Here is a 24,924-nt window from a genome sequence, read left to right on the forward strand (position 1 = left end):
TCCCCAGGAGACATTTGCTTACATTTCAGTGAGGTAAAATCCTAAGGATCTTCTTCTCCCTTCTCCTTCCCAACAGAACGTGTTTATATTTCAATATAAAAGTAGCTCTCACTCTCAGACAAGAGGAGCATATGTAACAGCCACTGTATATAAGCCCCAAGGCTCATAATTTCAGGGATCTTCTCCTTTGGTGCAACCCCACTGCATGCACAGCTGAACATCTAGCACTCCTTATGTCACCCTATGGAGAATTGGACCATGGATCACTGGTGCTACGATGCTTTGTGAGTAATAAACGGCCTGTTTTCTGATTCAGAGAGCTTCTGTTCCTGTCAGAACATGGTATGTGTATGTGCATGTGTTGACTTCAGCCCAGACCTCAAATAATTCCACCAAATAAATTTCTAGGTAAATAAGAAGGTCACATATTTCTTTGTGAGCCACTTAAGGAAACTAGGATGATAAGCAAGAACTCAGAAACAAAAAATCATACATACACAGACTTCAGATGTTTAAATACAAACACAGTATAAAATACTAATGCATAACTGATTTAAAAAAAATAAGAGACAAACTTGAAATTATGTTCACTGAACAGAAAATTTTAAAGAATAATGAAGCAGATTTTCAGAAAAGACAAAATTGAACTTCTAGAATTGAGAAATATAATAATCAAAACTAAAACTGAATTATGGGTTTTAAAATTGATTAGACACAATTTGTGATTTGGAGATAGGTCAAAAGAAATTATCTGGAATGCTGCACAGATTTACAAAGAGTTAAAAAATATAAAAAAGAGGTGAAGACATACGGAAAAAAGATTGACAAGATCTAAAACATATTAAATCAGAGGTCCAGGGTAGTGAAAAGACAGAATGCAACAAAAACAATATTTGATGACATAATGCCTAAGAAATTTCCAGAACTAATGTAAGATAAACCAAATCACAAATATGAGAATCTCAATAAATCCTAAGCTGGACAAAAAATTCATAGTATAACTGCAGAACAGCAAAATAAAAAAAGATTGTAAAAGCCATCAGAGGCAAAGATTAACTTTAAAGGAGAAATATTCAGACTGATAGCCTTTAACCCAATAGCATTAATGGAAGAGAGAAGGCAGTAGAATGATAGTTGAAATGTGCTGAGAGAAAAATATTACCAAGAAATAATTTTATATTTATCAAAAGACCTTTCAAGAATGAGAACATAATAAAGACACTTTTGAAAAAAACAAAAAACTGAGTTTGTCACCAGCATACCCCAGTACAGGCAATTCTGTTGTATGTACCTCCAACCAGAGGAAAGCAATTCTAGTTGGAAAAGTCTGAGATACTCAAATAAATAAAGAAAAATAAAGTGGTATGTAAGGATGCAAAGCTAGAAGACAAAAAAAAAAAAAGAAGACAATTGACTGCTAAATGAATCATTTCTTTTATAAGGATTAGCACAAATGTGGTTTCTAAGAGGCGGAGGTTAAAGATGTCCCACCTGCCCAGCTTTTCCAAACTGCTGTACCGTTCCATCATCTCTAACCTTGACTACCCCTCCTCCCCTCAGCACTCTCCCTTCTGTCTTTGGGTTCCTTTATTTGCCACAATGTCTCACAGAACTCACAAACTGTGTCAAGGAAATGGCTCCTGCAGTTGTGGAGGCTGGCAAGTCCCAAATCTGTGGGTCAGACATAGGCTTCTCTTCGTTCATGTGGCCACCAGGGCCAGCGAACCCAGATCAGCAGGCCAGGCAACAGACTGCAGGCTCACAGGCTGTGGAAGATGGTGAATCAGGTCAGACAACAGGCTGTTGGCCCACAGCGCTGCAAATGCTGGTGAATCCCAGAGTCAGCAAGTTAGATGGCAGGCTGCTGGCTCAGGTCCCAAGAACTGGAGATCAGACAGTGACGCAGGATCCAGGTACAGAGAGAGAGAGCCCCACCAGAGCACCCACATATATGCCTTGTATGCAGGCACACCCCAGGGCAGGGTATAACTTGAGTAAGGGTGGGATTTGAGTCATGCCCTCTTGCTAGGTTGTGATTCAAGATACACCCCACACTAATCTTGCTTCATTAACATAAAGAGGTTAGAATTTACCACACATAAAATGGAGGATAACTACATCAAAACACAAAATGGAGGACAACAATACACTATTGGGAATCATGGCTTAGCCAATCATCACAGGTTCCATGTACCTTATTTGCATAGTCTCCCTCAGTCATTGTGTATGAGCCACAAAGACAACGGCTAGAAGAACTATATTAAGTAATTCAGGGCACCACAACTGCATAAAGAATAATGGTATCTCTGGAGTTTTGTTTTTTTTTTAATAATTAAAATAAACAAGGACAATAGCATAACAGTAGGTAGAGAAATAGAGTTAAACTTTTTATGGCCCTCAAAATGTTCCAGAAAAGGTTAGAAGTAGGCACTAAATTTTGCCTTTGATCAGTTAAGGATGCCAGTAATAATTTACAGAATAAATATATATAAAATATATATATAAACAGAATGCATAGCTTCCAAACTGGTAGAGAGAAAAACAAATGATCAATAACACAAGATGAAAAATATAAGGTATTTATAAATATAAGTATATCAACAGTTACATTAAATAGAAATGAGCTAAATGCTCCTGTGAAGAGACAAAGACTATCATATTGAAATTTAAAAGACAATCTAATTAAATGTTTTTTATGAGAAACATCTCTAACACATAAGGACTCAGACAAGTTGAAAGGAAAAGTTTGGAAAAAATGTATCATGCAAACATTAACTAAAAGGAAACAAATCTAACTATATTAATATCACACAAAATCAACTTGAAGCCCAAAAGAATTGCTTGAGAGAAATAAAGTCATGTTATAAGGACAAAAGATACAATCCAAATATATATATTTGTACATATAATTTTACATCCACCTAAAATCATGGCCTCAAAATACATGACACAAAATTGAGAGAACCAAAAAGAGAAATGGACAACTCTAAAATCCTAGTGGGAAATTTCAATACAATTTTCTCATAATTGATATCTAAAAAGCAGACAAAAAAATTTTACAGAAAAATTAAAACAAATTTTGACATACATAGAACAACATACCCAACAATTGCAGAATACACATTCTTTTCAAACACATATGGAAATTTTGAAAAGTTTATGATAGGCCATAAAAAAAAAGTTTAAACAAATCCTGAAGCATTAAAATCATGCATGGCATAGCCTCTGAATTCAATGCGCTTAAGCCAGAAACTAAAATAATAATAATAACAACAACAAGAATGAAAAGGGTAGAGGATAACCTCATGCATTTAGTATTTAATAAGCACACTTTTATATAATTTATGAGCTAAGAAAGACATTAGAATGAAAACTTAGAACATTTTAACTGAATGATAACAAAAATCCTATATCAAAACTTACAGAGCATAGCTAAAGCTTTATGCTTAGGAAAAATTATAGCCTTATATATCTATATTAAAGAATTAAAACAATAAAAATTGAGTCAAGCATCATCTAAAATTTTAGAATAATTTATAATAAACCAAAAACTATATACAGAAAATAAAATCCAAAATAAATCCACAGGAAGTAGAAGGAAGAAAATAGTGACGCACACAACAGAAATTATTAAGATAGAAAACACACATGCAATGAAGAGAATCAACAAAGATATAAGTTGGTTCCTCAAGAGACTGAAAAAGAAAAATTTACAAATCTCTGGTGGCTTAGTTTCCTAGGGTTGCCGTATCAAAATACTACAAAGTGAGTGTCTTTGAAGAACGGAAATTTATTGTTTCACATTTCTGGAGGCTAGAAGTTCAAATCAGGGTATTGACCATGCTGATTCCTTCTTAGAGTTTTGAGAGACGGACTGTTCCATGCCTCTCCTTTCTAGTGGTTTGAAGTTCTTTGGGGACATCCAAGTAGAGATGTCAGGTACAAAACTGAATATATACATTATATGGACGGAGTTCAAAGAGGATTTCTAGGCTGAAAAAGTTATCTTCATAAAAGTGGTCATCAAATCCATTGCCACATATGAGATCATCTAAACAGAGAGTATAGATGAGAAAGGGACCTGGCACTAAGTCTAGAACACATAAAAATGAGTCCTGGCTTGTGGAATTTCAATCATTTGACTGAGGAGCTGTATACATTGTCCTTCAATTCTCTTCTCACATGAAGTTGTTTCTCTTCTTCCTTTATAACTTGTACAGCCCTGCCCCACTCTTGATAATCCCTTCCACTTAATAACACCTGATCCAGTGCTTCTGGTACTGACCATTAGACTTCTCCCTTTCTGAGAGATCTCACACCTCACTTCCTGGAAGATTTCACCACAAAAGCCCCAGCACTGACTGTCTTAGGCTGGGTTCTCCAGAGAAGCAAAACCAGTGAAGCTTGAATGGGAATTCCAGAACACTTAATTGTGCTCATGAGGAACCTTTACATAGATCAAGAGGCAGTTGTTCGGACAGAACAAGGGGATACTGATCGGTTTAAAGTCAGGAAAGGTGTGCATCAGGGTTGTATTCTTTCACCATACCTATTCCATCTGTATGCTGAGCAAATAATATGAGAAGCTGGACTATATGAAGAAGAACAGGGCATCAGGACTGGAGGAAGACTCATTAACAACCTGCGTTATGCAGATGACACAACCTTGCTTGCTGTAAGTGAAGAGGACTTGAAGCACTTACTAATGAAGATCAAAGACCACAGCCTTCAGTATGGATTACACCTCAACAGAAAGAAAACAAAGATCCTCACAACTGGACCAATGAGCAACATCATGATAAACGGAGAATAGATTGAAGGTGTCAAGGATTTCATTTTACTCAGATCCACAGTCAACAGCCATGGAAGCAGCAGTCAAGAAATCAAAAGACACATTGCATTGGGCAAATCTGCTGCAAAGGACCTCTTCAAAGTGTTGAAGAGCACAGATGTCACCCTGAGGACTAAGGTGCGTCTGACCCAAGCCATGGTATTTTCAATCACATCATATGCATGTGAAAGCTGGACAATGAATAAGGAAGACCAAAGAAGAATTGACACCTTTGAATTGTGGTGTTGGCGAAGAATATTGAATATCCCATGGACTGCCAAAAGAACGAACAAATCTGTCTTGGAGGAAGCACAGCCAGAATGCTCCTTAGAAGCAAGAATGGCGAGACTGCGTCTTACATACTTTGGACATGTTGTCAGGAGGGATGAGTCCCTAGAGAAGAAAATCATGCTTGGCAGAGAACAGGGTCAGCGGAAAAGAGGAAGACCCTCAACGAGGTGGATTGACACGGTGGCTGCAACAATGAGCTCAAGCATAACAACGATTGTAAAGATGCCTCAGGACTGGGCAGTGTTTCGTTCTGTTGTGCATAGGGTCGCTATGAGTCGGAACCAACTCCACGGCACCTAACTATATATATATACACACACATACCCTGGTGGTATTGTGGTTAAGAGCTACAGTAAGTTCAGCAGTTTGAATCTATCAGGGGCAATTCTACTCTGTCCTATAGGTTCACTATGAGTCAGAATCAATGGCAATGGGTTATATATATATACACACATACAGAGAGAAAGGGAAATGGCTCATGTGGTTGTAGAGGCTGGCAAGTCCTAAGTGCGTGTGTCAGACATCAGGCTGGAGGCTTCTCCTGACATCATGTAGCTGCAGGGGCTGACAAACCAAGATCTGAAAGTCAGACAGAAGCCCCCTGGCTCACAGGCTGTAGAGGCTGATGAATACAAGGCTGGCAGGCTGCTGGCTCACAGAATGTGAGGGCTGACGAATCCCAAGATCGGCAGGCAATACGGCAGGCAGCTGGCTTAAATCCCAAGAACCAGAGGTCAGATGGTGACAAGCTGAATGCAGGGTCCTGAACAAGGAAATGGGCTTTACCAGAATGTCAGTATGTATTGGATGCAGGCTACAACCCCAAGGAAACTCCCCTGAACAACTGATCAGCTGATCACATCAGATCACATCATTGAGGACAACTAAATCATTACATAACTGCCAAACCACTGAGAATCATGGCCCAGCCAAGATGACACACAACTTTAACCATCACACTGATTATTCTTCAAATACGTCACACCTCAAAGAAAGAGCTATTGAAACCCTTCTTCCACATTACCCTTCCTCTGGAATCCCTGCTTCTCTGGTGGGCACTGTTATGGACTCATGTCATATTGTTGCTGCTAACAGAGCAAGGAAGTTCAGAGAAATCCCATTTCTTTATTGGAGACCCTTGGAAAGAAAGGGGAAACTCCTTCCACCAATATTTGGAACTGGAATTTCAAGAGTTTGGAGCAGAGTAAGCTATGTTTGGAGCCCTGGTGGTGTAGTGGTTAGGAGCTTGGCTGCTAACCAAAACATCAACGGTTTGAATCCACCAGCTTGGAAACCCTATGGGGCAGTTCTACTCTGTCCTATAGGGTGGCTATGAGCCGGAATGAATTTGACAGCAACAGGTTTGATTTCAGCTGTTTTCTGTAGTCTTGACTTGACCTGACCCATAGAATAATAGAAAGGATAAAAATATAATTTAATTATTTTAATTCAGTTACCATCAGGTTCAAATGGTTTTCTGTGAGGCAACAGGAAACTTAACCACCATTCTTAACACTGTTTGTTGGACAAATTGTGCTCTTACATTACAACCAACTGACTTAAATGATCGTTGGGACACAAACTCTTGGTGCATCGAATAAACAATTTCTTTTCACCTTGTGAAGCTAAAATTCTCTCCCACTATTTCTGTAATTGGAGGTGGTTGCTGGGGAAGCCATCACAATATCCATCACCTAGGTGTCACTATGGCTAATTATTAAAATGAATCCAATTTCATGGTATTTACCATCCCTATGCCACCGACATTTCTCTTCAAACATGCAGAGTGGCACTTCACAAGATACACTGAATTTCTCCAAGAAGTTTCAGAAGCGTAAGGCCTCTAGTTCTCTCTCCAGCGCTATTGCTTCCGGGATTGCCGACTGTTTTCTGCTCAAAGTAGCCTGCGTCTGAAAGTCAGTGCAGTATCTCAAGGAAGGTGTAGGCCCAGCCCAAAGCAGGAGCCCAGAAGGGCAGAGAGTGTGGCCCTCTCCATAATGCATGAGTCTCCAGTCAAGTCTTCTAAAGCTGCCTTGAGCCTCTCCTGTTCCTCACAGGCCATTAGTCTTAATTCAAGGATGTAAGACTAAGCTTTATGATAGCGTTTAGACCGGGGCCACTCAAAGCGTAGTACTCAGAGCAGTGTTGGTCAGCAATGTTGTAAACCTGTGACAAAATAAATACAGAAAGTGAGAGCAAGTATTAAAAAACCTTTATAGTCAGCCAACATTGCTGGAACATATAAGCACATAACCAGTGATGTTTCATTAGACAGGGAATACCTGGTATGGGTGCTGTCCAACTCATGCAGTGAGTCATATGTGATGTAAGCTGCATGCCAGTCATGCACAGTTAGACCCTGTGTTGGTCTGCTAGTGACTGCAAGTCCAAAAAATACTGCTGAGAAGCTAGCTCTTCACAATAGATGGTTTTAGACGCTGTGGTCTAGGCTACCGAGAGTGGGTGGGGACGCAGGGAAAGTTTAGTGTATGCAAGTTGAAATGATCCCAGGGACTTATGTAGAGATAATGCTGATTGCTGAGGAGTCTCCGTAATTTTATATCAGGACTTTATATCAGTGTCCAAGGACTAAGGTGCGCCAAGTCCCAGCTTGGATGGTATTCCGCTGTAAACTGCCTCTTCAGAGCCTGCGGAGCGCTTTCCTTCTATCCAGCAGAACAGAAATAACTTGCATGTGTACGACACTGATATCCAAAAGAAAAGCCACACGGGGACATCTAGTGGCAGTGTGTAATCACCGATCTGCTCCAGAGGAGTCCAAGAATTTCCAAATCATGAGCTGCCTGGGTGCTTTATATTCGTTTATGGAGCTTTTCCTCACACCCTAGCATACTTCATTTGAAGGCAAGCAGAGGCTGGAGAGAAGTACAGAGCTCGAAATAGAGCTGAGCACCCTGGCCAGAAGAACCCACAGCTAGACAAGTCGCTGTGTAGCCAAACGAAGAAAAGGAAGTGCAGGGGGCAGATCTTTCAGGCAAGTGTGCTGAGCAGAGGGTGCAGACAGAAGACCCTCATTTTATGGGCAATTACTTCAATACTCTGTTTCAAGTTGGCTATAAATCAGACCTGGCCCTTGAGAGGAAGACAAGACGCAAAACCCCAAAATAATCTGAATGTATTAAGCACAGCCCTCCAAACTTGCTGATCTATGAATTAGCATCAGCGCAGCTCTTAATGAGAGTTACTTGTGAGCCTCATAGTAAGATGCCAAAGTCAAATCAAAGCCAGCCACCTAGACTGAGAAACAAGGCCCTTGGAAAAGAGACGGGCTGCTTCTGGGCTTTGATGGTGGGACCGAAGCTGAAATAGATAAAATTGTGTCAGATTTTCACTGTCTCAGGCTGAGTCTTTCACAGGCAGACAGATGTGCAAACAAATTAAATTAGGTCTAAATTAGCTGGTAAAAATCATAGTGGATTTTATTGTGAGAAAAATATTGAAAGTCTGTAACTACTGATTTTTGCTATTTCTATGTGTAGCAATTTCAAAATTTATATACTACGATTCATATGCCAAAATGTAGATTTGAAAAGAGTATCTAACTGATGCAATCTGTTCTTAAAATCTTCCCTTCAACCTACTTAACTACCCCCTCCACTAGTCGCACGGGAAAACTCTTAAACTTTCCCATTCATGCCCACTCAATGTCTCTTTGATCACAATAGTCAATTGTTCAACTCAGGTTGCAGCTCAAACTATTTATTAGAACAGTTTCTCACCTCAAGGTTCTCCTCCTTCCCAAAATGCTATTTGGGCACAAGAGGTGGTTTATACTGAGGAAGTGGTGTCTGAGGTCAGTATTGTATTTCTCTCCTGACTTTTGCTTCCCAGATTGAGTGTAACCAATTTCTCTGGGGATCTGATCTCAGTTTCTGTCCTATCTAACCCCATTCTAACAAGTCCACCAAACCCAAAACTAAATCCGTTGCCATCGAGTCAATTCTGACTCATAGCAACCCTATAGGACAGAGTAGAACTGCCCCATAGGGTTTCCAAGGAGTGGCTGGTGGATTCAAACTGCCAACATTTTGGTTAACAGCCAAGCTCTTAACCACTGCACCACCAGGGCTCCAACAAGTCCACAGCTGGGGAACTTCATGGGCTACTCTTTCAGCACATTTAGTGCCTGATATTAACTCCTCCTTCCCACCCAATCCCTAGGGTCTTTTTTTCAGTCTCTACCTCTATTTTCCACTCCACCTATAGTCTGTGCTACAAAGTCACCTCACTGCTCACTACAGAGATCCCTATTACTGGGAAAAATCAAATGCCACTTCTCAGTTACCCAACACCACATATGTGGAAAATCCAAATCATTTTATTATTAGTTCTGTTACCCTCTGTTCTGACCAGCTGTACATGCAGCACTTCTCTCCTGACCCTAATCACCAGAGCTAGGTCAGACCTCACAAGGAAAAGGGCAGAGTCCTCCAGCCTGCCAAGCCTACTCAAGACCTCAGTCACCAGTCACAAGCTTGGGAGTCCCCAGGGCATTCTCATTTCTGACCTGCTGGCCACAAATTTGAGGTTTTCTCACTGCTTCTTCAGGATACCAGTGGTAAGCTCAGGGGTCCCCAGGGCTCCCCTCACTTCTTAAATGCTGGCTTCCCCTACTTCCTTGGGTTCAATAATTCCTTAGAACAACTCACAGAAGTCAGAAAATGCTATACTTATGACAGCAGCTGTAGTATAAAGGATATAAACCAGGATCAGCACAAAGAAGCAACACATACAGTGAGCTCTGGGAGGGTTCCCAACACAAAATTTCTATGTTCCAAAGAACGCATTACCTTCCCACATATATATCAATGTCTTTCACCAATCAGAAAGCCCATAGAGCCATGACCAGAACCTTTTTGGGGCCTCATTGCACAGGCATGAGTGACTGAATCATTTCCCTCCCAGATCAGCTGATATCGCATGGTGCTTTTTCTGGCTTGACTAGCCTCCATTTGATTTATCTCATTAGTATAAACCCTGAGGTGTGGTCTGGAGGCCTCATAAAAGACACTCAGTCACTAGGGAAATGACAAGGTTTTGGAGGTTATCTCTCAGAAACCAGGGACGAAGACCAAATTCTTTGGGTAAAGTTAATTTTAAATGCCACACCAATGATAGATCCACTGGCTCTCAACCATCAGGTAGCTTCTGCACCACAACGGGAATGTGTTGGAACTCCTGGGTACTAAAACCCCATGGAAGTTGGCCAAGAGAGACTTAGGGATCCTATCTCTGGACATCTCCCTCTCAACTACATAGCACCGACATTACTACACTTTGATCCACCTCATTTTGTACTGGGGCACCATGTGAGATGGCCTTCTCCCAAAATTCCCTATGAGAAGTGGGCACAGCCTGCACTGGGGTCTCCATGGAGGTCCTGGGGGGTAGATTCCCTCTAGGGACCCCAGGAATATCCCTAGATTCAGTCTCCTGAACCTACCTCCTTTCCCTAACAAAAGGGTTTCTGCTGCCCATTCCTCTTCTATGAGGAATCTCCCTATGTTACACCCGCATTCTTTCCTACTTGTGACCTTCTTGGTCCTAGAAAGAACCTACTCTGCTCTTCCCTGGGGTGATAATGTCTCACCACATAATGTTAATGACAGAAGATTGTGTGGTTTAAGGGAGACATTATATCATTTGTGAACATATATCAACAATATTATCACCATTTTATATGTACAGACATAACAGAGTCTGATATATTAGGATATTGGCCCCACATGGCAATATCCTAATGCAAAAGTTAAGGAAGAAACACATATTTGGAAAGAAACGTAAAGTTTTACTGTACATAAAAATTCTAATCACAAACCCAACTAAAAGCTCCTCAGGCTTATATATAGGCTCCCTCTAGAGAGTACAAAGAAGGCCTTGGGTGGCACAAATGGTTATAACTGAAAGGTTGGCGGTTCGAATCCACCCAGTGGCTCATTGGGAGTAAAGACTAGCGATCTGCTTCTGAAAGGTCTCAGCCTTGAAAACTCAGTTCTATCCTGCACGTGCGTTTGCCATGAGTCGCAATTGACTCAAAGGCAATTGACAACAAAGTAATAGAGTACAAAATATTTAAAAACTATTAGTTCAATAGCCAGCATCTGATTCATTTTGATGTTGATAAGCTCTAACTCTAGGATCCAAGAATTTGCTCATCTCTGCTCTCTATGTTTTAACTTTTTGTTTTGGAACATTACAAACAAAAATAAAAGTAGAGAGGTGAGTACAATATTTTCCTATGCACCTATCACTGAGCTTCAGCAGTTAACAACTCACGACCAACCTTGTTTCATCTGTGCTGACACCCCCTTGCCCCTCTTTAAACCACTCCTGAATTCTGAAGATATCTCGAGCATCATATCATCTGTAAACATTTCAAGAGTAATTCTAAAAGGCAGAGACTTTTTTATGAAATGTATTCAATATCATTATCATACCTAAAATTGTTAAAATAATTCTTTAATATCAAATATTCAACCAAATTTCCCCAATTGCTGACAGTTTTTTTTTACTTTGTTTCTTGAATGAGAACCCAAATAACATTCATACATTGAAATTAAATGATAAATCTGTTTTGTTTTTTTTTTTTCAATCTTTAGGTTTTCTCTTGATCTTTCTCTATCTCTCTATCACTGTCTGTCCCTCCAAGTTTTCATTGAAGAAATGGGTGGCTTGTCCTGAGTTTTCCTCAGTTTGAGTTTTTTTGATTTCACCCTCATGGTATTTTTTGTCCTTCGTATTTCACACAAATTTTTATTCCAAATTAGAGGCTTCTGGAGATTCACATTGGCTTTTTCATGCAGATAGTGTTGAGTATTTTCTTCGGGAATAAATAATCCTTGCTTGTCTTGTGTGCGTGCGTGTGTGTGTGTGTGTGTGTGTGTGTGATGTTAGCAGCTATTAATGATCACTGCTTAGGTCCATTAATTCATTAGGTGCTGTAAAGGCAAATTATTTCTTCAATTGTTAGCTGATATGCTTTTACAAAGAGACATTTCCTCCTCATCAGATGCTTGGTTATGCAGAGGTACAATTTATATAAAAGAATTAAGATAAATACTTTTTCTTTCTTTAATAGTTTCAAAAAGAATAAAATCTCTAGCATCCTTCAAAGAAGACAAAATGTACATGTATGTGTGTGTATGTTTGTATCTTATGAACTTATGGATTTAAATGTCTTTGATGCCTCATAATCCATTTTAATTATTATGCTTATTGATACTCAAATTGTCTTTGGGATGGGAGTCTATTCACTTAGGACCCCGAGTCCTTTTGGTGTGACACTAGTAGTCTTGAATAGATCTCTGATTTTCTGATGTGACAAATTATACACCAAGTTCAATTTCTATTTCCTGAATCTAGATGCTACTTCTTTTAAGTGGACACGGCTATAAAATATATTTAACTTTGTTTTGTCTTAGATAAAACACATTAGAATTCAAACTAATACTTCAATTTGAATTCAGGAATGCAGGATTTTTTTTACTTAACCTCATTGATTTCATATCTGTACCTCGTTTTTGCCATGCCCCAAATCCCAGTTTTCAATGAGACCAATATAATTGCTCATTTTTTTCACAAACATAATAGTCTCCAATAATATGGATGTATCGACACTACTACAAACAAAGACCACTACTGATTTTTTTTTTTTAATGTTCTTTTGTCCCACTAAGGATATATAATCAAATTGTTACACTTTAAAGTCACTTAGGATAGATCCTCTACCTTACTAGATGAAACATTGAGGTTTCTTTGTTTCATTTTGCTTTCAAGGTTTAGGAATTACTTTTTGTATTTAATTTTGTTTTATTACTATTTAAAAGATTTACGTGATTTCAAAATCACATCTTCATAACAAGATACAGTTAAAAAAAAAAGGAATAGTTTCTATCCCTATTCTAACCCTGTCCCCTGCACTATTCCTTCGTTTCCTCTATAGGTATTTTTTTTTTTAACTTTATCATTTGTCTTTTCTTTGATTCTTAAAATTTAAGTGCAAACACATATATAATACATACACATATGTATGTGTGTCCTTATATCCTGAAGATTACTCCATAATAACATAGAGAGATTTTTCTCATTCTTTTTTACGGCTACATAACAATCCATAGTGTGAATGCATCATAGTTTATGCAGCCATTCCCTATGGTAAATATTTGAGTTGTTTTGTAGTAATTAGCTATTATAAAAGGTGCTTCAGTGAACAGCCTTGTTCAAAAGTTTTTTTATGTTTTTGTTTAATATATCTTTTAGAGAGATTCCTCAAAGTGGGACTCGACATAATTTTTCTAGTTCATATTTGGAAATACATTTTAAAACTTTAATTTAGGATTCTAAACATAATAATAATTGTTTTCATTTTGAGTGAGGGGTTTTGGCATGACTTTTGAATTAGCAGATTTAAAATTTGTGTGGCAGAACAATGGGAAGTCATGATGCTCTTAGTGGAACAATATGCTGTTTCATTATAAAACAGTAATAAATTTAAATCCATCAAAGAAACCAGGAGTGATTTTAAAAGCAATAACCATAACTATATTCTATGTATGCAGTATAAAATCACCACCATGAGCATAAATGTCCCAGGAAAAAACAAAGATGTTAAACTAGATCTCATCAGCTGTTTCTGAGTTTTCCATTCAATTTTCATTTGGCCATAGCTCATGCTATTCTGTTAGTATAAACTACTTGGCATTGGGTATGAAGTGATTCAACATTAATGGTTTTGACTACTGTTTCTGAGAAGTATGTGATTTAACAGTGTTACACTAGAAGTGTCATGATTTGTATATATCTACTCCAAGCAAAAGAGGCTTTTCCAGCAAAAGGGGCATTAAAATTTCAATTTCCATGATGATAACATCAATAGTATTGCTCTCGGAAGAAAATTCCACTGCTAGAAAGAACACATATGGACTTAAACATGCAGGTGAGAAGCTATGCTTTCATAACGGTCAGTTAACACTATCTCAGTCATTTAAAGACCATACCTTGAGCAGGAAATCACCAAATATTTCTGCATAAACCATGCCATATACCCATTTCCATTGAGTAGGTTCCAACTCATGGTGACCCTATTTAAAAAAAAAAAAACAAAAACATTGCCATTGAGTGGATTCTGACTCATAACGACCCTGCAGGACAGTAGAACTGCCCCACAGAGTTTCCAAGGAGCAGCTGGTGGGTGGATTCAAACTACTGACCTTTTGGTTAGCAGTGAAGCTCTTAACCATTGTCCCACCAGGGCTCCATAAGAACCCTATAGGACAGGGTAAAACTGCCCCAATGAGTTCCCAGGGTTGTACTCTTTATAGAAGCAGGTCATCACATCTTCTCCTGAGGAGCACATGGAGAACTGGAACCCCCAAACGTTTATGGTTAGCAGCAGAGCGCTTAACCACTGTACCACCAGGGCTCTTTCTCGTACTATATAGGACATAATAATTTGGAACAAAAGTAGAAAATTCCAAATTGTTACATAACTTCAAATGTACAAAGATCAATATTGAAACTAAGCGGTTTTCTTTGTCATATTGATTAAAGGTCTGGCACTTACTAGCTAATGAAAAGGAACTAGAGAAATTTCAGAATCCTTTTGATTCAATTATGTGGATTATGGGTTTGTAATTTTTTTCTGTAAAGGGCCAGATAGTAAATATTTTAGACTTTGTGACCCAAGAGGCAAAATCGAGTATATCGTGTAAGTATTCATAAAACAAGAGAAAACAAGTTCCCATATCTTTTCATTGATGATATGCAAAGTATAACAATAATTGAGTACAATTTTTGTGTAGTACAAGTCTATGAGTAAGAAGAATGAAATTCTTTTGGGGGGCAATAACATTTTTCTTAATTGGGGTTCAAAGTTAGTGTTCTTAATCATCATATTAATTGCAAATATTCATCAGTAAAAACCACTTTTAGCTTATAAAAATATATAAGACCACATAAAAACAGGCAGTGGGCCAAATTTGGTCCATGGGCTAGATCTGATCCCTTGCATAGATAGTTCTCATTATAGTATAGGTTCAGATATTTCAATACATCCTTTTGTTTTCTTTATAAGCCCTAAGTTAAAGAATCCCCCACTGGAATGCAAATTGTACCAAGCAGGGATCTTGGTCTGTCTATTCATCAACGTATACAAGCACCCAGAACAGTGCCTGGCACATACAAAGCCCTCAGTAAATATTTTTTGCATAAGAAAATAAATGAAACATTTCCTGCTATTTTATGTATAGACATTTGGGCTAGGTAGAACCTACCTCTTAGACTCAAGGTTCTGGAAACCCACAGTGGATAATGCCAAGGAACACTATCTCATTTTCTTCTGGGCATACGACTTGTTTATCCCACTCTCAATCATCAGTATTAGTGAATGGTCAACTCAAGTGATAGCATATTCAAGTGTCTGAAGAAAAACTAATGGAAGGAAAACCTAAAATGGGAGTAACTCAATATCTTTAATTTTTTAAATTGGTATCAGTGACATCACATTGGTGATTCAGAGAGAATTAATCTAAAGACTATTATTGCAAGATATTAAACCCACCAAATGCTAGTTAACTCACAAATTCAGCATCGACCTCATTAATAGAGGCTATAAGCTTTCTATTATAATTATTCCCACATTTACTTTTCATATTTTATCCTTTAAAAAAAAAAGTAGACAAACACCTACTTCTAGAACAAAGAGTCAGGGGGTATTTCAAACATTTTTTTAGTTCAGTCTCCTCATTTTAAATGTGAAGAAATGGAGAGAGCAAGAGTAGGTGACTTGTTAGTGACAAACAACTTAGTGGCACAAGTGTGATTAAACCAATTCTTGGATCTCACCTCTAACTATGCTGTCATGAAAGATGAGTTATAAACAAAAAAATAAATTACATTCCATTAGTTTTCAAATTGATATTTTGGAATCTCAGATAAGGATCAAGCACAGCTTTTTTTCTTGATGAATACAACACATAGAAAGATAATACACAGTTATTTCAGCAAATAATAATACAAAAATTTCATGTTTGTGTTAGTAATATTCTCTGGTCTACATTCAATACTCCAATAGTCAGAAATTGATGAATTTTGATGAAACACTTGGTTGAGGGCAGGGCGCAAATGATGATTTCAAGATAACAGACTGGGCACAGTCTGGGAACCAACTTGATTACAGAGGCGATAAGGCTATCCAAATATTTGTTCCTTGTCCCATCTGTCTCCCTAAGGCAGCACATTGCAAAGGAGAGGAAGAAGGCCAAGTTTACACACTCAATATTGCATTTTTTAGTTAGTTATAACTATCTTTGTTATATTGAGTATATCGTAGATACCATTAGCCTAATAAAAGTATGAGATGTTAGGAAAAAAAGCCATTTTAATTGCATAATGCTTTAGAGTTTATAAAATGTTTTTACATGTGTATGAACTAAGCCTCATAACAGCATCGTGAGATGGGCAGATGTGGTAGACTGATTGCATAAACTGCCTAAATTCTTCACTCCTCTTTGCCTTAGTTATCTAGCGCTGCTGTAATAGAAATACCACAGGTGAGTGGCTTTAACAAACAGAAATTTATTTTCTCACAGTTTAGGAGGTCCAAAGTTCACATTCAGGGTGCTGGCTGTAGACTAAGGCTTTCTATCTCTATTGGCTCTGGCAGAAAGTCTTTGTCTCTTGTCAGCTTCTGTTTCTGGTTTCTTGGAGATCTCATGTCGTAAGGCATCTGTCTTCCCCCATCTCTGCTTCCTTGCTGCTTGCTTAATCTGCTCTTTTAAATCTCAGAAGAGATTTATTTAAGACAGGAGTTATGCCAATACTGTCTCATTAACATAACAAAGAAAGCCCTACTCCCAAATGAGATTATAACCACAGATGTAGGTATTAGGATTTACAGCACACATTTTTGGAGGACACAATTCAATCCATAACACCTCTGGTGCATCTATACCCATGTGTCATGTGACTATGCAGTTCCTCTCACTGATGAGTTTGAATATATTTCCCAGCACTTGAATTCTGAAGTCAATCATGTGACTCGCTTTGGCCAATGGCATGTTGGTGGATATGATATATGCAGTCTTAAAAGGGCTCTTGCACATTTTCACTTCCTTTCTCCCTCCTTTGTTATGGCCATGATAACACTTGCAGGCTACTCCACTGGAGCAAGAGTCAACAAACATTTTCTTTAAAAAAGACCAGATAGTAAATATTTTTGGTTTTGTGGGCCATGCGGTCTCTATTGCACCTACTCAACTCTGTTATTGTATCGCCAAAGCAGACGCAGGACAAAAGTAAACAAAAACCAGGAAAAAACCAAACCCATTGTTTTCAAGTCAATTCCAACTCATAGTAACCCTAAAGAATGGAGTAGAACTACCCCACAGGGTTTCCAAGGAGCGCCTAGTAGATTCAAACTGCTGACCTTTTGGTTAGCAACCATAGCTCTTAACCACTACACCACCAGCGTTTCCCTAAGTAAGCAAAGTCTTCTTGAAACCAAACAAGTTTAGCTTAATGAGTAAAGAACATCTGCCTTGACCATTGTGCTCTTTTAAAGAACTATCTATATGGAATCTAATTGACAACAGCAACTTGAAAGTTTGGATAGGAAGCTTGGGGGCAGTGAGTTTATGTCAACAGTGGGTGAATACTTAGGAAAAGGAGGATGAGAATGGTTGCACAACTTGAAGAATGTAATCGATGTCATTGAATTGTACATGTAGAAATTGTTGAACTGGTGTACATTTTGCTGTGTATATTTTCAACAAACAATAACTTATATATAAAAATATGTAAACAAATGAGTGCATCTGTGTTCCAACAAGATGTTATTTATAAAACAGACCATGGGCTGCATTTGGTCCACAAGCCAAGTTTGCTGACCCCTATACTAGAGGATGGAGCCCTGGTGGTGCAGTGGTTAAAGTGCTTGACTGCTAACCAAAAGGTGAGTCGAACTCACCAGCCACTCTGTGGGAGAAAGACATGGCAGTCTGCTTCTGTAAAGATTTACAGCCTTGGAAATCCTATGGGAATAGTTCTACTCTGTCCTATAGGGTCTCTATGAGTCGGAATCAACAACAGTGGGTTTGGTTTGGTTATAATGGAAGACGAGACAGATAGAGTAGAGTTGAATTGCTCCAGTAATTCTAGTTGAGGTCATTCTGAATCAGCCCAGCTCCAGTCAATTCCCAGATATGTGAGACAGCCCAGACACATACACAGCAGAACTGCCTGGCCAACCTGTAGCTTACAGCAGACACATAAACAAACTCAGCCAAGATCAACTAAACCCTGCAGAATCATTTGCTAAATAAATGTTTATCGTCCTAAGCCCCTGAGCTGTGGGGTAGTTTGCTACACACAATTATTGTGGCAACAGATTATCAATACATAGATAAAGTGATAATTTTCCCATTTTAGAATTTAAACAACCAAAACCAGTGCCACAGAGTTGATTCTGAGTCATGGAGATCCCATGTGTGTCAGAACAGAACTATGTAACATAGGATTTTCAATGGTTGATTTTTCAGAAGCAGATCACTGGGTCATTCTTCCAAGGTGCCTCTGGGTGAACTCAAACCACCAACCTTTGGGTCTGTAGCCAAACACGTTAAGCATTTGCACCATACAGGGAATTTAGAATTAAATATAGGGTTTATAGAAGTTAGATACATTGGTCAGTATGTCAGGCAGCTGGAAAGTCTCAGTCAAGACTCAGATATTGGTCAAATCCAGGATTCTAGTCACTATATCAAACTACTTCAAGCCTGTTTTTTTTTTTTTTTTCCATTTTTTGGGTGGTCTTATTTATACAGACATATAGCAATAGATATGTATAATCTAGGCTGAATAATGAAAAATTCTAGGCAGCTTCCAGTTCTTCATGGATTTTTCTTTTAGTTTTTAAACTATTAAAAGTCATGTCACCCTGGCCTAAAGTGTAGATTATTTTCTTTAAGTTGTTGATGCAGGTATCTGCGTGGTGTATCATAGCCTATATTGTCCTGGTTCATATTTTCCAAAATTCCAGTAAAAGGAAATAACTTAAATGGCCTACTCTTGCGCACAGCCCCTATCTCTCCATTTTCCGGCTCAAAGTTTATGCAGAGCTGTCAGGGCTTTCTGAATTAAATGTGACTTAGAGCCTGCGCTTGCTGACTGAGGAGGCTCACAGGTCCTATAGCTCATCGACAATCTTGTACTTGAGCTGTCAAGTATGAGAGATTGGTACCAAATTCAACCCAACACAGCTCCTTTCCAGTAGTATGCCTTCGACAACTCCTCCTTGTCAAATCCCACAGTTTACATAGAATATATAGTGAATAAAGTACTCTCAAAGATACGAATGTAGAGGTGCTGCTTCTGTTGATAGCAGGAACACCTATCAGCTTCCCACAGGGCTGACATTTCAGGCTGGCAGGGGGGAGATGATCAGAGGATTTTTGTGCTGCTGTTTCTAAACAGATTGTGGAGACTCCCAAGGCAAACTGCCTCACTTCCCAATATCTGCCTCCATGAAAAGACAATGTGATGCATCCACTCACCTCAAAAAATAAAATAACTTTGTGTGTGCGTGTCTGTGTTTATACAGTAGAACCCTTGGGTGAATGGTTCATAGAACTTATGCAAGAATCCATAGAGTTGGATCTCTCTGCATTGAAGTTTAATGCTTTGGGCACCAGAAAATTCATGCCCTTCTCTACACTGCCTGGAGAAACCTCTGGCTTTGGAATCATTGAATGTTAGATCAGGAAGGTAGCTGTTAGCAGTGCTTACGTGTTTTGCTGTAGATGTACTTTTGATAGTTAATCTCCTAACTAAACACTGCATAGGTATACCAAGTCACTAGCTCCCTGGTTATTAAGACTCAAGGGGTGGCCTCTTTGTGTTTTAATATGGCCAAAGGAAGAATGTTTCAGTCAGAAGAGAGATTGAATAGCCAAGGAAACAGAGAAAAAGAAGAAAACAAACATAAATCTCTACTGTTCCTGTTTAAATACCCACAGTGGAGAGGGGCTTGTGGCACTGAGACTTGGCATTGCAGACCCATTTGCACAGCTTTTCCAAGTGTGGAGATAAATGTGGAGTTCTGTAGCCAATGAATCTGAGTACTCTTGTCCCCTTCATAAGATCATCACTATCTTGAAATGGCTGTATCAGATTATTTTACTCTAATGCCCTTTACCCCCATGTGTCTGTTAGTTTGCCATACTGTGGGGGTTTGTACCTTACGGTGATGCTAGAAGATACGCCACCCGTATTCAAATAGCAGCAGGATCACCCATGGTGGACAGGTTTCAGCTGAGTTTCCAGACTAAGACAGACTAGGAAGAAGGACCTGACAGTCTAATTCTGAAAAAATTAGCCAGTGAAAACTTTATGAATAGCAGCTGAATATTGTCTGATACAGTGTTGAAAGATGAGCCTCTCAGGTTGGAAGGCACTCAAAAGGTGACTGGGGAAGAGCTACCTCCTCCAACAGAGTCAATCTTAATGACATGATGGAGTCAAGCTTTCCGGACCTTGATTTGCTGATGTGACACAACTCAAAATGAGAATGAAATATCCACTAAAAATCAGAACATGGAATGTACAAAGTATGAATCTAAGAAATCTGGAAATCACCAAAAATGAAATGGAACGCATGAAGATCAATATCCTAGGTATTAGTGAGCTAAAATGGACTGGTATTGGCCATTTTGAATCAGACAATCATATGGTCTACTATGCTGGGAATGAAGAGGAATGGCATTACATTCTCATCAGAAAGAACCTTTCAAATCTATCCTGAAGTACCATGCTATCAGTGATAGGATAATATCCATTCACCCACAAGAAAGACCATTTAATACGGCTATTATTCAAATTTACACACCAACCACTAAGGCCAAAGATGAAGAAATTGAAGATTTTTACCAACTTTGGCAGTCTGAAATTGATCAAACATGCAATTAGGATGCATTGATAATTACTGGTGATTGGAATGTGAACGCTGGAAACAAAGAAGGATCAGTAGTTGGAAATATGGCCTCGGTGACAGAAATGATGCCAGAGATCGCATGATAGAATTTGGCAAGACCAATAACTTCTTCATTCCAAATACCTTTTTTCACCAACATTGATGGCGACTACACACGTAGACCTCACCAGATGGAATACACAAGAATAAAATGGCTATATCTGTGGAAAGAGATGATAGAAAAGCTTGGCATCATCAGTTAGAACAAGGCCAGGGCCAACTGCGGAATGGACCATCAATTGCTCATATGCGACCTCAAGTTGAAACTGAAAAAAATCAGAACAAGTACACAAGAGCCAAAATATGACCTTGAATATATACCACCTGAATTTAGAGACCATCTCAAGAATAGATTTGACACATTAAACACTAATGACTGAAGACCAGAAGAGTTGTAGAATGACATCAAGGACATCTTACCTGAAGAAAATAAAAGGTCATTAAAAAGACAGGAAAGAAAGAAAAGACCAAAATGGACGTCGAAAGAGACTCTGAAATTTGCTTTTGAACATTGAGTAGCTAAAGCAAACAAAAGAAATGATGAAGTAAAAGAGCTGAACAGAAGATTTTAAAGGGCAGTTTGAGAAGACAAAGTAAAGTATTATAAAGACATGTGCAAAGACCTGGAGTTAGAACACCAAAAGAGAACACACTCAGCATTCCTCAAGCTGAAAGAACTGAAGAAAAAATTCAAGTTTCAAGTTGCAATAGTGAAGGAGTCTGTGGGCAAAATACTGAATGGTACAGGAAGCATCAAAACTGGATGCAAGGAATACACAAAATCCCTGTACCAAAAAGAATTAGTTGACATTCGATCATTTCAGGAGGTAGCATATGATCAAGAACCGATCGCACTGAAGCAAGAAGTCCAAGCTGCACTGACAACATTGACGAAAAACAAGGCTCCGGGAACTGATGGAATGCCAACTGACATGTTTCAACAAATGGAAGCATGGCTGGAAGCACTCACTCGTCTATGCCAAGAAATTTGGAAGACACTTACCTGTCCAACTGACTGGAAGAGATCCATGTTTATGCCTATTCCAAAGAAAGGTGTTCCAACCAAATACAGAAATTATCAAACAACATCATTAATATCATACACAAGTAAAATTTTGCTAAAGATCATTCAAAAGCAGTTGCAGCAGTACATTGACAGGGAACTGCCAGAAATTCAAACCAGGTTCAGAAGAGAACGTGGAACCATGGATTTCATTGCTGATGTCAGATGAATCCTGGCTGAAAGCAGACAATACCAGAAATATGTTTACCTGTGTTTTAGTGGCTATACAAAGGCATTCAATTGTGTGGATCATAACAAATTATGGATAACATTGTGAAGAATGGAAATTTCAGAACACTTAATTGTGCTCAAGAGAATCCTGTACATAAATTAAGATGCGGTTCTGGCAGTTCCCTATCAATATACAGCTGTAGCTGCTTTTGAATGATCTTTAGCAAAATTCTACTTGTGTGTGATATTAACCATATATTTTGAAAATGTCAACACTCAGTTGGATCACCTTTCCTGTGAATAGGCATAAATATGGGTCTCTTCCAGTCGATTGGCCAGGTAGTTGTCTTCCAAATTTCTTGGCATAGACAAGTGAGCACTTTCAGTGCTGTATCCGTTTGCTAAAACATCTCAACCGGTATTTCGTCAATTCCCGGAGTCTTATTTTTTGCCAATGTCTTCAGCCTTGCTTGGGCTTCTTCCTTCAGTACCATTGGCTCCTGATCATATGCAAACTTTTGAAATAGTTGAACATTGACCAGTTCTTTTTGGTATAGTGACTGTGTATTCCTTCCATCTTCTTTTTTTTTTTTTTTAATTAAATTTTATTAAGCTTCAAGTGAACATTTATAATTCCAATCAGTCTGTCACATGTAAGTTTACATGTATCTTACTCCCTTCTCCCACTTGCTCTCCCCCTATTCAGTCAGCCCTTTCAGTCTCTCGTTTCGTGCCAATTTTGCCGTCTTCCCTCTCTCTCTATCTTCCCATCCCCCCTCCAGTCAAGAGTTGCCAAAACACTCTCCAGTGTCCACCTGATTTAATTAGCTCTCTCTTCATCAGCATCTCTCTCCCCCCCGCTCACCAGTCCCTTTCATGTCTGATGAGTTGTCTTCGGTGATGGTTCCTGTCCTGTGCCAACAGAAGGTCTGGGGAGCATTGCCACCGGGATTCCTCTAGTCGCAGTCAGACCATTAGGTATGGTCTTTTTATGAGAATATGGGGTCTGTATCCCACTGATCTCCTGCTCCCTCAGGAGTTCTCTGTTGTACTCCCTGACAGGGCAGTCATCGATTGTGGCCAGGCACCAACTAGTTCTTCTGGTCTCAGGATGATGTAGGTCTCTGGTTCATGTGGCCCTTTCTGTCTCTTGGGTTCTTAGTTGTTGTGTGACCTTGGTGTTCTTCATTTTCCTTTGCTCCAGGCGGGTTGAGACCAATTGATGTATCTTAGATGGCCGCTTGTTAGCATTTAGGACCCCAGACGCCACATTTCAAAGTGGGATGCAGAATGTTTTCATAATAGAATTATTTTGCCAATTGACTTAGAAGTCCCCTCAAACCAAGTTCCCCAGACCCCAGCCCCTGGTCCGCTGACCTTTGAAGCATTCATTTTATCCCAGAAACCTCTTTGCTTTTAGTCCAGTCCAACTGGGCTGACCTTCCTTGTATTGAGTGTTGTCTTTCCCCTCACCCAAAGCAGTTCTTATCTACTGATTGATCAATAAAAAACCCTCTCCCTCCCTCCCTCCCTCCCCCCTCGTAACCACAAAAGTATGTGTTCTTCTCAGTTTTTTCTATTTCTCAAGATCTTATCATAGTGGTCTTATACAATATTTGTCCTTTTGCCTCTGACTCATTTCGCTCAGCATAATGCCTTCCAGATTCCTCCATGTTATAAAATGTTTCAGAGATTTGTCACTGTTCTTTATCGATGCGTAGTATTCCATTGTGTGAATATATCACAATTTATTTACCCATTCATCCGTTGACGGACATCTTGGTTGCTTCCAGCTTTTTGCTATTGTAAACAGAGCTGCAATAAACATGGGTGTGCATATATCTGTTTGTGTGAAGGCTCTTGTATCTCTAGGGTATATTCCGAGGAATGGGATTTCTGGGTTGTATGGTAGTTCTATTTCTAACTGTTTAAGATAACGCCAGATAGATTTCCAAAGTGGTTGTACCATTTTACATTCCCACCAGCAGTGTATGAGAGTTCCAATCTCTCCGCAGCCTCTCCAACATTTATTATTTTGTGTTTTTTGGATTAATGCCAGTCTAGTTGGTGTGAGATGGAATCTCATCGTAGTTTTAATTTGCATTTCTCTAATGGCTAATGATCGGGAGCATTTTCTCATGTATCTGTTGGCTGCCTGAATATCTTCTTTAGTGAAATGTGTGTTCATGTCCTTTGCCCACTTCTTGATTGGGTTGTTTGTCTTTTTATGGTTGAGTTTTGACAGAATCATGTAGATTTTAGAGATCAGGCGCTGGTCTGAGATGTCATAGCTGAATATTCTTTCCCAGTCTGTAGGTGGTCTTTTTACTCATTTGGTGAAGTCTTTAGATGAGCATAGGTGTTTGATTTTTAGGAGCTCCCAGTTATCTGGTTTCTCTTCATCATTTTTGATAATGTTTTGTATTCTGTTTATGCCCTGTATTAGGGCTCCTAGGGTTGTCCCTATTTTTTCTTCCATGATCTTTATCATTTTAGTCTTTATGTTTAGGTCTTTGATCTACT

The 24,924-nt window shown here is 38.9% G+C and overlaps 1 long non-coding RNA gene across 1 annotated transcript; it reads right to left on the reverse strand.

Moving 5' to 3' along the window:
• Window positions 1-702: 702 nt before the first annotated feature.
• LOC135231227 (uncharacterized) lies at window positions 703-23,916 on the reverse strand. The gene is made up of 3 exons (XR_010321887.1): window positions 14,353-23,916; window positions 14,140-14,223; window positions 703-7,288 (listed from the first exon to the last, which is right to left on the reverse strand). It is a non-coding gene; the product is annotated as an uncharacterized LOC135231227 (long non-coding RNA).
• Window positions 23,917-24,924: the final 1,008 nt, after the last annotated feature.

The sequence above is a fragment of the Loxodonta africana genome, chromosome 4, assembly GCF_030014295.1.
Source record: "Loxodonta africana isolate mLoxAfr1 chromosome 4, mLoxAfr1.hap2, whole genome shotgun sequence".
NCBI lineage: Eukaryota > Metazoa > Chordata > Mammalia > Proboscidea > Elephantidae > Loxodonta > Loxodonta africana.